We start from the raw sequence: 14492 nt of genomic DNA, 5'->3' as shown, positions 1-14492 counted from the left end.
CCTACCACTGCAGTTGTTAATACAATATCTATTACAACAGTAATAGCCTATTTATTATGAATCATCCCCAGTGAGTACAGTTTATCCCATTTTAGTTTGTCAATGATTAAAAAACCCAATTGGTTGAAAGCAACGCCACCAGCAGGATAAGCTTCCTAAACATCAGAAAAGGTCTGCCTAAGCAAATAGGTTTTCAACAGACGTTTGAAGCACCCAAAGCACAGAGCTTCCCAAACCTATTCTAGTTAGGCATTACAGAGGGTTGGTGCTATAAGTGGAAAGGCCCATTCTTGTGTGGTTTACAAACAGCAATCCACTGGCTATGGTATGGCCAGCAGTCCCTCATCTGAGGAACACGAAGATCAGCAGTTCCACTTTGCTGATTGCAGTCTCTGGGAGCTTGTGATGAAGAGCTTGTGCCCAGGACTTGTAAACAGGGGCATGGGAGGCTAAGAACAGTGAGCTTGCATCTTTTGGATGAAGGTGGGTTGCTTGTCTGAGCTGTTTGGAGGCTTGATTGTGCATTTGTTTGTGGGTGTGGCCATGCGCTCTGCTAGCACCAGGTTGTGGGAGGATGATCTCAACATGTATCGGTGGCGTTCAGTCTCCCCATGGTGTCTTTTAAAACTAGCCCTTTGGGAGTTTTATAATATCTAAGGTATAAATATATCCTCTTGCACAGGAGGTGGCAAGACAGTGGTGTTGCCTATAGTCAGACATTTCAACAATTTGCAGCAAAATAATAATAATGTTGCATTGTCAACAATTGACAGCAAAGACAGAACATCTTGCTCCTAAATTATAACCAGGCAAGTAGTACACCTCATGACATGACTGTTTTTAACCAAAGTATCTGCTCTGAGAATGACAGAAATATAAATTACTTGTCCAGGTACATTTTGTGGCTCCAGCCTTAAGAAGGTGCAAAAATAGTGTTTAATGTGTCTCAGTCATAGTTCTCTATTTATAAAACGTAATTCCTAATATGTAAGTATATTTTTCCTTCCATCTCCTCCTTCCCCATCCCATTATACTTTAAATATTCAGGAAGAGCGTGGGAAGAAGACGTGTACGTTCCTTTGCATAATTCTCACAATACGAGTCGTCTGCCTTTGCTCTGTCTCTGGGCAGAAACTGCTAATTATGTCCATTGCACTGAGTTTGGGACCCAATCCTTGACTGACATGAACATTAAGTGATGCATCTTCTGCATCTTCTGATCCTTTTTGCAAAAAGAGACAATTTCCTCAGGGACTTTGGTGGAAGCAACCAAACCTGTATTCATAACATCTGGCACACAACAGATGGCACACAACAGAATAATCTATTTTCTTAAAATAAAATAAAATAAAAATCTTAACCACAACCAAGCATCTCAACCCCCAAAATGCTACCAGTATTTTCAACATTCCAACCGACAAGGAAAATTTCTAACTGATTTGAACACCACGGAAGCAAAATACGATCTGGGGTTTGGGTGCATTTTTATTATTTGTTTATTTTTGGAATTCCAAAAATGCAGGTACACTTTTATCTGATATAATAAAGTAAAATTTTAATATGGAAGACAACACAGGCAGCAAGATGAACACAACAAATCTGAGAGCTACAGAGGAAAACGATTAGCATATCTGCTTGGTTCTCCTCCCCTCCCCTCCCCACCGCCCGCGTGTCAATATAAATTAGACTTGCTGAAGCTTCTCATATAGATTACTAAGGGAACTGCCACCTTGGAAGGAGATATCAGCCTCCAGTTGAAGACACCTGTCAATGCTGAAACTTAATTTAGGGTCAGGCGGGAATAGATGTCCCATCGGTCATCTGTGAAATGATGGCAAACAGTTTTGAATGGAACAGCAAAGATGAGTACCCATACAATGACAAGAAAATTCGGCATAGCACAACCATGAAAATCAATATTTCAAGCTGTAGCAGAAAAAAACTGTCATACTGGCAGAAGGAAGCAAAATGAGATCCCAGTACAGCCGAATCTATAGGCTAGTTAAGCCAAAATGCCGGGGTTGAAGCCAATCCTGTCCCTACTGAAGGCATGGGTGCTAAATCAACTTAAATCCAAGTACTTCAGCTAAACCAGATTGAACTACAACGAAAAAAGCAATAAAAAGCATCTATTAAAACTGTGCTGGGGAAGGCCTAAATAACAACTTGGGTAAATATGTTCAAAGTAAAGCTTATTATGAAAGCAACCATTGCTACATGCTGGATTACATCCTGATCCCATCTGTTCCAAGGCAAATGTTGAGTAACTCCTTGGCTCCAGACAGACTTTTACTGAAAATGAAAGTCTCAACCCAGTGGGAAATTAGTCTAGCATCAGTAACACTGCCCCCTGGAGGAGGGTGGGGTTACCTAGGGGGTGTTAAGAGGCAAGCAGGTAAAGGGGGGCACTGGAGGTGTAAATGAAGACTTTGAAAAGCACTGGTTCATCAACTTTGTTGAATCAATTAAACTATATAGTCTTAACTGGATTTTGAATAAATGTGCAATCAATGGTTACTGTTTTGAATTTTATTGTGTTACTAGTGTAATTCAGCCCGTTGAGTAAACGGGCGCTAGAACATCCCAGTGGTTAGAGAACATGGGTGTGCAATTATCATAGAATTGTATAGAGTTGGAAGGGAACCCTAGGGGTCATCCAGTCCAATCCCCTTGCAGCCCACCCATAAGGTATTTCCCTGTTCCTCCTTCCTTGCTGCAGCGCCTCAAGTTTCCCCTCTGAATCCTTGCAGAGCCAGTGGCTAGAGAACATGGGTGTGCAGTGATCACAGAATTGTATAGAGTTGAAAGTTACCCCCAGGGGTCATCCAGTCCAACCCCCTGCAATACAGGAGTCTCAGCCAAAGCATGCCTGACAGATGACCCCATCCAACCTCTGCTTGGAAACCTCCAACATTAACCTATCTCTGCTTCACTTCTCTCCCCCCCCAAATCCCCCCAATTATCATAGAATTGTGTAGTTGGTAGTTGGAAGGGAACCCCAGGGGTCATCCAGCCCAACCCTCAACAGCCCATACGATATTCCCTCCCTCCCCCTCTGCTGCAGCACCTCAAGTTTCCTCTCTCCAGAGCCACCCTATCCACCCTTCCCCCCCTCAGAATGACAATTAATTTTCCCCAACCCTCCCCGCCCCCAATATCAATCTCAGCAGCCACAGCATCCCTCCCCACCCCCACCTTAATAGTCGCAGCTTCACACACACACACACACACACACACACACCACCCCTTTTCCCGCCTCAGTTTCCCCTCAATGTCTCCCCACACACAAACCCACTACCCTCCTTCCCCGACCTGCTTCAGTTTCCCCTCCCCTCGAGTCCTTTCCCCTCCCCACGAAGGGTCGTGGGATGATACCTCATATCTATTTCTTCCCCTCCCTCCCTCCCTCTCTCTCACCTGCTACAAAGTTTTTGAAAGCAGCCTGGAACAGCGATTTGGAGGGAAACCTCCTGCTAAAAACTACAACTACCAGCATGCCAAGCGGTAGCTTCCGCGTTCTGAGCCCTTGCAAGTCCCTCCTTGCTTTGTGGGCGTTGTAGTTTCCCTTCCCCTTCCCCTCCTCCCAACGTCCTTAGAGACTGCCGTTTGCAGCTGTTTGCCGTGGTTTTTTTCCCTTTCCCTTCCCCTCCTCTCACTGTGTTATTAGAGACGGCTGTTGCCAGGGGCCGGGCCGTGGCGGGCCAGGAGCGCGTCCTGCTCAACTGTGGGTGGCTGGAGGAGGTGCACAGAGAAGTGGTGAGACAGCGGTAGCCTTGGGGGGGGGGGAGGCGGAGAGACGCTGGGAACTGATCAGGAAGAGGAGCAGAGAGAGCTGCCTCAGCCTGTAAGCCTTTGAGATGCAACCAACTGCAAATGGCCACGTGCAGTCTCTGCTGTCCAATCCCTGTGTCTCTGGGGGACATGCGCAGTGACCCAGGGACACACGGGACAACTGGACGCAGGCACAACATGGACATTATTATATAGGACTAGTGGTTTTCAGCCCGTTCAATAACGGGCGCTAGAATCCTGGGGTTCGGAGAAGCGCTTGCGCAGCGCTTCTCCGAACCCTGGGACCTGTCCTTGCTGTCGGCGGCAGGGGGACAGGAACGGAGGAGGAGAAAGCGCTGCTTTCTCCTTCTCCGTTCCTCTCCCGCAGCCGCCGACAGGAAGCAGATATCCCAGGGTTCGGAGAAGCGCTTGCGCAGCGCTTCTCCGAACCCTGGGACCCGTCCTTGCTGTCGGCGGCAGGGGGACAGGAACGGAGGAGGAGAAAGCGCTGCTTTCTCCTTCTCCGTTCCTCTCCCGCAGCCGCCGACAGGAAGCAGACATCCCAGGGTTCGGAGAAGCGCTTGCGCAGCGCTTCTCCGAACCCTGGGACCCGTCCTTGCTGTCGGCGGCAGGGGGACAGGAACGGAGGAGGAGAAAGCGCTGCTTTCTCCTTCTCCGTTCCTCTCCCGCAGCCGCCGACAGGAAGCAGACATCCCAGGGTTCGGAGAAGCGCTTGCGCAGCGCTTCTCCGAACCCTGGGACCCGTCCTTGCTGTCGGCGGCAGGGGGGCAGGAACGGAGGAGGAGAAAGCGCTGCTTTCTCCTTCTCCGTTCCTCTCCCGCAGCCGCCGACAGGAAGCAGACATCCCAGGGTTCGGAGAAGCGCTTGCGCAGCGCTTCTCCGAACCCTGGGACCCGTCCTTGCTGTCGGCGGCAGGGGGACAGGAACGGAGGAGGAGAAAGCGCTGCTTTCTCCTTCTCCGTTCCTCTCCCGCAGCCGCCGACAGGAAGCAGACATCCCAGGGTTCGGAGAAGCGCTTGCGCAGCGCTTCTCCGAACCCTGGGACCCGTCCTTGCTGTCGGCGGCAGGGGGACAGGAACGGAGGAGGAGAAAGCGCTGCTTTCTCCTTCTCCGTTCCTCTCCCGCAGCCGCCGACAGGAAGCAGACATCCCAGGGTTCGGAGAAGCGCTTGCGCAGCGCTTCTCCGAACCCTGGGACCCGTCCTTGCTGTCGGCGGCAGGGGGACAGGAACGGAGGAGGAGAAAGCGCTGCTTTCTCCTTCTCCGTTCCTCTCCCGCAGCCGCCGACAGGAAGCAGACATCCCAGGGTTCAGAGAAGCGCTTGCGCAGCGCTTCTCCGAACCCTGGGACCCGTCCTTGCTGTCGGCGGCAGGGGGACAGGAACGGAGGAGGAGAAAGCGCTGCTTTCTCCTTCTCCGTTCCTCTCCCGCAGCCGCCGACAGGAAGCAGACATCCCAGGGTTCGGAGAAGCGCTTGCGCAGCGCTTCTCCGAACCCTGGGACCCGTCCTTGCTGTCGTCGGCAGGGGGACAGGAACGGAGGAGGAGAAAGCGGCGCTTTCTCCTCCTTCCTTCCTCTCCCCCAGCCGCCGACAGGAAGGACGCGCGCACTCTCCCCCCCCCGCCTCCTCCAACCGCCGCTCCTCACGGCCAGGGAGGGTTGTGAGGAGGCCTTCGCCGGCCTCCACCCCGGCGGGAGCGGCGGTTGGAGGAGGCAGAGTGGGGGGAGAGTGCGCGCGCGCAGTCTCTGCTGTCCAATCCCTGTATCCCTGGGGCACATGCGCAGTGACCCAGGGACACACGGGACATCTGGACGCAGGGACAACATGGACATTATTATATAGGATTATCTTCCTTGGTGGCTTGTGCAAACTGCTATTCTGAAGGTTGTTTTGTTGCAGAGTAAGGAAGGAGGAGTGAGGATGAGTTATGAAATCAAGGGGGGGGTGTAGTCCAAAAAAGTTCAGGAACCTCTGCTCTATTTTATTGCACCCCCCCCAAAAAAAACACCTTTGAGCCGTGCAAGATTCCAGAGGTTCCAGGTGTTTACACAGGGTTCTGGAAATAAGGCACAGCGGAGACTATGATGTCTTTATAATATATGGTTTATTTGCACATATATATATCATATACTGGTATGTTTGATTTCTGCTTGAATCCGAGGCTGTGGATATGGGACAAGCAAGGCCCTCTTGGGTGTTAATGCTGTGAATCCCTCCATTGTGGGCTCAGGTTGCATATATGTGTAAATAAACCATATATCGGGGTCAGCAAACTTTTTCAGACCTTGTCCCGCAGACCTTGTGGGAGGCCGGACTAAATTTGGGGGGGGGGATTTGAACAAATTCCTATGCCCCACAAATAACCCAGAGATGCATTTTAAATAAAAGGACACATTCTACTCATGTAAAAACACCAGGCAGACCCCACAAATAACCCAGAGATGCATTTTAAATAAATAAAAAGACACATTCTACTCATGTAAAAACATGCTGATTCCCAAACCATCCGCGGGCCGGATTTAAAAGGTGATTGGGCCGCCTCCGGCCCCCGGGCTTTAGTTTGGGCGCCCCTTCCATATATCATAAAGACAGCACAGTCTCTGCTGTTCCTAATTCCAAAGTAAACACAAACCCTGGGTAAACACCTGAAATCCATGGAATCTCACACTGCTTGGGGTTTGGGGGTGGTGTTCAACAATATGTTTCTCAGGCTATTGCATGGGTAGGCAAACTAAGGCCTGGGGGCCGGATCCAGCCCAATCACCTTCTAAATCCAGCCCACGGATGGTCCAAGAATCAGCGTGCTTTTACATGAGTAGAATGTGTGCTTTTATTTAAAATGCAACACTGGGTTATTTGTGCGGCATAGGAATTTGTTCATCCCCCCCCCCTCAAAATATAGTCTGGCCCCTCACAAGGTCTGAGGGACAGTGGACCGGCCCCCTGCTGAAAAAGTTTGTTGACCTGATCCCTGGGCTATTGGCTTCAGCACAACTACATCCTGCTTTTTCACTCAGTAGACTGGCCTGTGTGGTTGTGGATTTGGCTGTCTGTCTGAGCTGCAAATGCCACTTCTGCCCATTTCCTTAGCTTCAGGTCTTCTGTAGCTAATATGGACCTGCCCCTGCCCCCTGCAAGGGCTCACATACTGCTGAAACACTTGATTAATGTGTCCCTTTGTCTCTTCGAAGGCAAAATGAAATAGTTTGGCAGATTCTCCGATTTGTGAAGGAGGGTGATAAAGAAATGGAAAAGCTCCCTCGTGTCTTGAGAATGTCAACAGCAGCATCCCTTTCAGTCTGCATGGATCCTTTCAGCCTCTCACTTAACACAGCAGGCCAACTTCTAGCCAACACTGCAGCTTAGAGACCCCCTACCCAAGTCAGCGCAAAAGCACCTGGAGCTATTTCCCCCCAAAGAGATGGAAAGGGTGCAGCAAGCATGAAATGCCTCTGAGGAGTTTCAAGTGGCCACTTAATATCAAGGAAAGTTTCCCGGCGAGCAGAGGGAAGGCATTTAAAATATATATTTCTGCTGAAAATGTGGAAATCAAATCCTTCATCAGCCTTGGCACACGGATTTCAAGCGGGAGAGGGAACACCAAAAAAGTGGTGCGTGAGGAAGGAGAGAGTGAAAGCAGGTAACACAAAGCCTACACATTTCCAGTCATCACTTATCAGATGCTACCCTTTGTTAAATTGATGAGTGACAGCCAGGAGCTTTACTACAGCTAGAAATGTCAGCGCCAGATCATTATTTGATGACTATCATTGCTAGCATAAAGGTCCTTGTGTAGAATAAAGCTAATGTTGCTGTCGTACAATTCAGTGCCCAGCCTGACATGCCTTTTGTCTGAATATAAGCCACAGAGCCTCATCCAATGAAAAGGCTCAGCCAAGAATATCATATACCAAGGGATGTTAAGATTTTTCCTTTCTCCTTTACACTTGTCAAAGGTGATGGAATGCTATCTTGTTGTATGATGTGTACATCTTTCAGCAAATAATGACTATGAGAGAGAGCAGCAGCTCAGTGGAATTTCCCAGGTTCAGTGGCTGGCAGAATTAACCCCTTAAGATGCAAACTGAATGATCCTTGCTGCTGCTGCAGCAGCAACACTTCTAACACTTCCCCTGCCTAAATTAGACTGCTGAAAAGGAAATGAGTTAACCAGGACTAGGCTTCAGTCTGAAATGATTGTCAGCTCAGAAATAGTAGTAGTAGTAGTAGTAGTAGTAGTAGTAGTAGTTTATTTCTACCATGGCCACCTGGATGGTTTTCCCCAGCCACTCTGGGCAGCTTTCAACAGAATAATAATAACAGAAGCAGAATAAAACTTCAAACATTAAAAACTTCCCTAAACAGGGCTGCTTTCAGATGTCTTCTAAAAGTCAGATAGTTGTTTATTTCCTTGACATCTGATGGGAGTGCATTCCACAGGGCGGGTGCCACTACCGAGAAGGCCCTCTGCCTGGTCTGCACTTTATTTGGAACTTCTCTTTCTCTTCCCACTTACCTCTGACTGGTAAATTTGAGGTTCAAGTAAAATCAAAGTAGATCTGAGAAGCCAACCCCTGAAAGGTCTGCCTACCACTGATGCAGACATTACTGAGCTTAGATGGACCAATGGTCTCTAACTCTGTGTTAAGCCACTTCCTATGCTCCTTACTCTGCTATTTTCACATACTACTAGTGCCACTAATTTAATAAGGGCCCCTTCACCCACTATCTGTTATAAAACTTTGTTCTTATTCTATGTTATAATTTCTATTCCCCTTAATGTTGATGTAAAGCTTGGGAGTATTTAGATGATGCCAAAATGTAACATTACTCCAATGCTGGTATATTACATTTTGTGATGTTGCACCGGTGCAGTGATTGAAATGCCACATGCTCGGCACTTCTGCGCTGATGTAGCACATCTTTAGACCAGGCTGCTAGTCAGAAGAGTGAAACATCATTACACAGCTTCTGTATGCAAGATAATATAATATAAATAGGATAGAGCCAATATAAAATGTCACAGTCATTTCAGAAACAAACATAGATAAGAACTTCATAATCCACTCAGAAGCATTTTGCCGACAAAGATAAAGGTGTTACTGGACAAATCATTTGTTTGCTCTTAATTATCCATCCCATGCTCTACACTCATTTTCTCCACAGCTCTCTAGGATGAAATCTCTTGTAAATCTTATATTTCATGTTGGAGATACCAGATTAAAGCCTAAGGATGGAAACAAGGATGGAAACAAATGTCCCAGGAAATCTACTCATTCTGCTACTTGAAGGGTCACAGCAGAACTAAAGTGCCTATAAAACTACACCTGAACCTGAAATTGTTATAATGGGGAGCATATTATGATTGATGGAAGTGCTCTGCTTGTTTTTGTTTTCTTGTTTTTTACAGTCAAACATCATTAGCACTACTGGCGCACCTCTTTTTTATGTCAAGGGGCGATGGCAACTTTAATACAAAAGAATCTTCCAGTCAGGTGTCTAGGTTTGAAAAGAATCGTACCTGCAAGACACAACCACATTTCTCTGTTAAACTGAGTGATTATAAGTGGTGCTTAACTGAATACCCACCCACAAAATGTGGGGGATATTCAGTGACTTCAAGGGGGGGGGACGTGAATTTATTTAAAGGGGGGAACTTATATTTGTGATTCCCAGTTTTTGGGAGAGAGTTGCTGCACTCAGGTATTGCTTGTGGGCTTCCCATCGACACCTGGCTGACCACTACAAGGGTGCCAAATCTGCTGTTTCTAACATTACATATTTTATCGACTATACTAAATTTAGAAGGCCTTGTACATGCTTGCCCAAGCCATCAGACTAAATTAATTCACATGACACTTGAGAAATGATGGTGTGTGGCTGTTGTCAGCACAGGGAAGATCTTCACGAAGGGGGGAAAACTCCACATGTGAAATGGAGTGTGCAGTCAGTCCTACACATTATCACTCAGAAATGAGTTCGGTAGAACTTATTCCCCAATAACAGTTCACATTTTAGCATCATTTTGGAAATCAGAGTCTGAGAAAGAGCTACGTACAGTGTTTCCCCCAAAATAAGACACTGTCTTATTTTTATTTTTCCTCAAGAAGACACACTTATTTTCAGAGGATGTATTATTATTATTTTACGTATCCAGCCTCGCCTCTTCCTTGGCGCCTTCCAGAACTGCGCCTATCACCATGTCTTATTTTCGGGGCATGGCTTATATTGCGCAAATGCTTAGAAATCCTGCTACAGCCTATTTTATGGGTATGTCTTATTTTCCGGGAAACAGGGTACCTGCTGCTTAGGTCTCACCACATCACTGTGCAGTTACATATATCATCTATCAATCTATCTATTGGAATTTGTAGACCACAGTCAGAAAAAGTGGTGCAGTGTAATTGCTTTGCTCTTTTAAGCCCCATTGCAACAAGCCAAGATTCCCTTTAGGTTTGAGCAGAGCAAAGTCTAAGTGATGGGATCAGGCAAGCTCCTCTACCACCAACAAAAGTAAGACATTCATTTCCATGTTATGCCAGCAAGAAGGTAGCAGCTCTCTAAATATGAAGATGTTTCTGTTGCCTGGGAAACTTCCCCCTTTTGACTGCAGTATTACAAATGGCATATTGTGTATATTTGTCTTCAGTTACAAGATTATCATGTTGCCGATATACTGTATGCCGCAACTGAAGGAGGAACCCCTCCAGAGTAAAATCCACTCAAAAATGTAGTGTAATAATAAGTAAAAACAAAACAAAACAAAAAAATAAGTAATTAGACGGTCAGGCATAGCAACAGATATGTAACCCAAAGGACTGGCTAATTTGAAAGGAAATGTTAATTCTTAATGAGGTTGGATGGCCATCCATCATGGATGCTTTAGCTGAGGTTCCTGCATTGCAGGGGGTTGGACTAGATGGCCCTTGGGGTCCCTTCCAATTCTACAATTCTATTATTCTTGGCTGTGAATGAAATGTTCACCAAATAGGATTCACTAGAAGCATCAATTCACCATACTGGGAAATCACCTTCTCCAAAAGCTAAGCCAAAAGCAGTGTTCTCTGCTCACCCTCCAAACACCATCTTGATTTACCTTTAAGTGTCAAGCAAATCCTGACCTAAGTGACTCCTCAAAGGCTGAATGCTTGTTGGTTGGTTACACACTCTGCAAAACACAGGTGTGTGTAGCAGTCGGGTTATTGTGAGGTTTCAGAATGGTGTTGTGGAAACTCAATCAAAATACGGTATCAGAGTGAGAGATGTCAGCTGACATTTTGGACATTCCAGTTTCAGAGGAGCAAATATAGCAGCTGTCATTGTTCGAGGAGGAGCAGCTGATATTTCTTTCTCCAAATAAAGGATGCAAAATGTTGCACTGCTCATAAATATAGGCTAATATGTATTCTCCTGTGCATTGAAAGTTAAGGGTTGCATCTCTAGAAACTACCTTTCTGCAAAATACCTGGTACGCTGATGATGTGGTGATCGTGTACCTCCACCCTTTGAAAATTCCCCCCATTATATATCAGACAAGCGCCATCTCTATGGTCTTTTAGGTGCTAGTTTCCACTTTCACCAAGACTGCTAAGTGGAGACTCTTATCCCAGTTGGTATCTGCATTGGATTTGAAATGGATCTCTCTCTCTCTCTCTCTCTCTCTCTCTCTCTCTCTCTCACACACACACACACACACACACACCCTTATTAACTATATGTTGTTCCTTTTAAAAAAAATTATAGGAACTGTTTACCTCTTTTTATATATGTGCAATTATTTTAACTGTTTTTATTCTCTTGTAAATTGTTTTGAGATGCCTCATAGGAAGCAATTCATAAATGAAGTAAGTAATAAAAATAGACAATAAAGAACATTGCACTTTTGAGCTGCTACATATTATACCCAAGACCAACATTAAATGGAGGGGCCATTCCTTAAAGCCTATATCCCCAGGATGGTTCCTGCTTGGGGTTTCTTAAGGGAATGGAGGGGAAAGGCTCTTCCATGGACTATTTACTACAATAGCTGTGGGCAGGGTACTGTGGTATACTATCTCCTTGAGCATTTGAAATTTTTGTGAATGGCTTCATCCTCTGATTGGCCCCAAATGGCATAACCCTGGGATGGATCAAGCAAAAGGTAGCAGTAATGGTTCCCTCTCATGACTCTCTTCCCAGTCATGGGGAATTATATCATTTAGCATTGCTACACTTCCTGGTATAATGCACATACACACACTGGAATGGAGTAAGGAAGGATTTTGATTTGAGTTATTTTAGGGTAGCCTTCTTTACCCTTTCAGAACCATGCCACAAGAAGGGTCAAGCATCGATATTAAAAGAAAAATAAATGGAGAGGCTCTGTGAAATCACTTTTCACCCTGCCTGCTTTTGACTCCGCACAACCACCCCTACGGCTTCTGCATACTGATAAATGTGTTTTGCAGGGTGACCAGCAAGCTGGCATTTTCTGAGCTACAATGAGTGCCTTCTGAAAGAATCTGGACATTGTGAATGCAGGCATGGAACAGCTTAGCTCCAGACACACATATTTTGATGACAAGGAATGAAAGGAAATGCAATAAAAGGTAGATAGAATTTTATTCAGCAACTGACACCAGTTTCTGCCTTTGGCATACATTGGTAGCTTTAGCTGGCTGCAGTGGGAATTGCATACACTCATCCTGCGAACAAAAATCAGCTGTGTGTCTTATGCCCTACATATAATGAGCATACAGGAGGGAATTTTCAAAGCACTGGGAAAGGCTATGGAAGCAGAAGCAGCTTGTGAAGAAATATATACATTGCAAGTAAGGAAGAGAGATCATCTTGCTTCCACCAAAAGCACAACACAAGATTTCAAAATGTTTCCAGAGTGTATCATTGGGCTCCTTACAATTCAGATATATGTCTCCATTTTCTCTCAAACATAGAATTTAGGAAAAGAGAGAATAAAACCTAATATATCACACCTTATGGCTTTGTGTCAGCCTTATGGCCCACCCTGGAACATTGCATTGGTGCAGAGGCAGGCAATTGGATGAGGAGGAGGCATGAAATGGCATTATATAAAACTAAAATAGTGGGGAAAGGGTTTGACAGGTGGCAGGGTGGCAGAATGGACCCACCTGGCACGCCAGCCGCTCTGCAGCTGGCGAAATTGGTGCATTCCTGCATGCCTGTTGTACTGTACTAAGATGCCTTAAGAGGGGATGCAACAAACAGGCAGTTTTGGCTTGCATACCACAAATAGCAGGAGACCACATTAAATGTCATAAAAGACTCTCTGTCACATTGGATGTATTTCCTTGGCTTGGTATATGAAGCTAGGGAATTCAAATGCTCACCTTCAATATGAGACGACCAACAGCATTACAACCCTGGAGCTCTTTCTCCAGTTCAGATTTTAATCCAAGCCAGAGAAGAACAACCCCTTCCCTCCCACCATCTGCTTTGGGGAGAGGAGTAAGAAGGTAGATTTTTCTCTCCTGCCAACAGTCTGCTGGTGCTTAGAGAGCTTCTATAGCAGTCTCTTAGGCTCCAGTATAGAAAACATGGTTTCTCCAGGGCTACTGACATTGATAGGAATGTTCTGCAAACTCCCGCTCTGGGGACATTACATTTCCTGGATCATCAGGTGCCCAAGGGGAAAGGCCATAACCATAGCAGAGATTCTCTGCCCCCCTCTCTCTTCTGCCCTGCTAGGGCAGAAGCCAGAGAAGCAAGTGAGAGACTAGGAAGTGAGTTTGGATGTTGACAAGTGAGTGACCCAAAACAGATATGGAGGCTCTTAGTTGATTTGAGAAAGGGATCAGAGATGTGCATACTCCCAGTTATGTCAGCTGGTGTTTCCAGTAGCTGCAGGTCTCCCCAGGTATCTACCCCCAGCAACTGGTATTCAGAGATAAGCTGGGTGTCATTAAACTAACTTTTTGTGCTAGCTCAAGAATTAGCACTAGCAGATGGGGATTCCACCGTGCATGCCCATGCCATCTCCAAATCTTCTAAGGTGGGTTGGCAGGAAACCCAGAACAGATTCAGGAGGAAATTGTAGAGAAGGGAGGGGAGGAAGAACATTCTGTCATTCACCTTAGCCCTATGTTGAATATAATGCACTATCTCTGTGCATGGAGATTCCAAGTATCCTTTATAGGTAAAAGGTAAAGGGCCCCTGGATGGTTAAATCCAGTCAAAGGCGACTATGGGGTTGCAGTGCTCATCTCGCTTTCAGGCCAAGGGAGCCAGCGTTTGTCCCCAGACAGTTTCCTGAGTTATGTGGCCAGCATGACTAAACCGCTACTGGTGCACGAAGGACTATGACGAGTGCCAGAGCGCACGGAAACGCCGTTTACCTTCCTGCCACAGCAGTACCTATTTATCTACTTGTACTGGCATGCTTTCAAACTGCTAGGTTGGCAGGAGCTGGGACAGAGCAATGGGAACTCACCCCATTGCGGGGATTCAAACCACTGACCCTCCGATCAGCAAGCCCAAGAGGCTCAGTGGTTTAGACCACAGCACCACCTGCGTCCCTTTACCTTTTACCTTTTCCTTTATAGCAGGGGTAGGCAGTCCTTTTCAGCTAGAGCAGTGTTTCTCAACCAGTGTGCCTCCAGATGTTTTGGGACTACAACTCCCATCATCCCTAGCTAACAAGACCAGTGGTCAGGAATGATGGGAGTTGTAGTCCCAAAACATCTG

Source organism: Zootoca vivipara, chromosome 5 (genome assembly GCF_963506605.1).
Source record: "Zootoca vivipara chromosome 5, rZooViv1.1, whole genome shotgun sequence".
In the NCBI taxonomy this organism is placed as follows: Eukaryota; Metazoa; Chordata; class Lepidosauria; order Squamata; family Lacertidae; genus Zootoca; species Zootoca vivipara.
The sequence above is the reverse complement of the archived record's forward strand: the minus strand, read 5'-3'. Positions refer to the sequence as shown.